General features: G+C 45.4%; 1 protein-coding gene across 2 annotated transcripts in view; it reads right to left on the bottom strand.

Moving 5' to 3' along the window:
- Window positions 1-402: 402 nt before the first annotated feature.
- Window positions 403-2,057, bottom strand: part of NCMAP (non-compact myelin associated protein) — a 57,586-nt gene continuing 55,931 nt past the window's right edge. For both annotated transcript variants that reach the window (XM_002750429.6, XM_017974407.4), the window contains exon 4: window positions 403-2,057. This exon is cut by the window's right edge and continues 2,183 nt beyond it. The gene's annotated coding sequence lies outside the window, so the exon portion shown is untranslated.

Raw genomic sequence — 2,057 nt, 5'->3', positions numbered from 1 at the left:
TCTGGTGCAGGCACCATTGCTGTTGCTGTGGGCATCACTCAACATAGCCAACTTTATGGACACTCAATATTTCTGCTAGAATTCTTGATACAGCTGCCTCTTGAAATGGAGGGTGCCATATACACACCACCAGGGCAGATTCTGCTAGGCTAATTTAGTATTTTTAGTAGATTTTGTATTTTTAGTGGAGATGGGGTTTCTCTGTGTTGGCCAGGCTGGTCTCCTGGCCTCCTAACACCTAACCTCAAGTGATCCGTCCACCTTGGCCTCCCAAAGTGCTGGGATTACAGGCATGAGCAACTGCACCAGGCCATCTTGGGACTCTATTTACTTTGTAAGGGAAAGGAAATTTTAAAAAAGATATTTGTTAGCTCTAAACTTAACTGAAATCAACTCAACACGTTTGATTTAAACCTTTTTATTGTCAGATAGTTTTCTTTAAGCATTTAATAGCTTTGATTGGTTCAGTGGCCAAATAAGGCAGCATCTACTAAGAAAGGCACCTTGTCAGAAACAAAATACATACATAATCATGTGGTAAGATCCCCGCCATGAGACCAGCTGCTAACTCCTTGAGAGCAGCAATTGTGTCTGAATGTACTTAGTAGCACCTAAACTTGCACATAGGAACCCCGTCTTTTTTTTTAAAAGATGGGGTTTCACCATTTTGGTCAGGCTCGTCTTGAACTCCCAACCTCAGGTGATCCGCCTGCCTTGGCCTCCAAGGTGCTTGGATTACAGGCATGAGCCACCACACCCGGCCGGAACCCTTCTTACAGGATGTTTATTGAGTTATTTTCATTAGTCAAAAATGAGACACTCAAATCTTTTTATTAGCCTCCCCTCATTTTTCTATCCCCTCCTCTTTTCTCCATCTCCAAGCGTTCATTTAGCAAAAGAACATATACTAGAGGGCAATCCCTAGAACTCTGCACTGTGGTCAGAAGAATCCAGTTTTAGGGCTAAAATATGCTTTGAGACAGGGTCTGGCTCTGTCACCCGGGCTGGAGTGCAGTGGTGCAATCTCGGCTCACTGCAACCTCTGCCTCCCAAGCTCAAGCCATCCTCCTACCTTAGCCTCCCAGGTAGCTGGGAATACAGGCGTGCACCACCACACGTGGCTAATTGTTGTATTTTTTGTAGAGACGTGGTTTCACCATGTTGCCCAGGCTGGTCTGGAACTCCTGGGCTCAAGCGACTGCCTGCCTCTGACTCCCAAAGGGCTGGTATTACAGGCATGCACCACCACACCTGCCCCGAAACAACTTTTTAAAGAAGAATATGTTTAAGGGAGCATATGTATTTATGGCTTGAGCCCTGAAACAAATGGCTTCGCTCTGGTTAGATGCCATTCTATCCCTTGCTCCTTGAGTCTAAGTAGTAGGACGAATGCAGCAGGAATCCTTAGCGCTTGGATGGGTTGAGAAGGGGCGTCTTTGGCGGTGATCATGGAAGCCCAAAGGAGGCTACCAAAGTGCTTTCCCTCACTTCCACCTGGAAGCCAGAACCCTGATTTCCACTCAACCACGTGGACAAACCTGTGCTCTTGTTCAGCCCGTAAAATAATCTGTGCTGCTTTGAGCCTGGCCGGCAGAAGAGTGTGATATAACAAAAAAGACGGACTTTGGGAGTCAAGAGACCTGGTTTTGAGTCCCATCTTTGTGACTTACTAGCTATGTGACTTTGGGAAAGTACTTTTTTCTCTCTCTGTGTCAGAAATTTTCATCTATGTTGGAAAAAATAATTCCTCCCTAGGTTATTGGGAAAATTTAATCCTATGAGATAATTTATGTGAAATTATCTGGCACTTGGTGGATATTTAAACACCATAAGAAGAAATAATGGCCAGGGAGGAAGAATTTGCCAGTATTTTTCCAGAGCTATTCCACGGAGGATTTTTATAGCGGGCTGTCATGAGCTGTGTGACCCTGGGTTAGACCTCTTGCCTCCCTGACTCTTGATTTCCCCCACAAGGGATTTCTCTTTTTTTGAGACACAGTGTCACTCTGTTGCCCAGGCTGGAGTGCAGTGGCATGATCTTGGCTCACTGCAACGTC

Source organism: Callithrix jacchus, chromosome 7, assembly GCF_049354715.1.
Source record: "Callithrix jacchus isolate 240 chromosome 7, calJac240_pri, whole genome shotgun sequence".
Classification (NCBI taxonomy): domain Eukaryota; kingdom Metazoa; phylum Chordata; class Mammalia; order Primates; family Cebidae; genus Callithrix; species Callithrix jacchus.
Note: the sequence above shows the minus strand (reverse complement) of the source record. Positions and strands in the feature narration are given on the sequence as shown.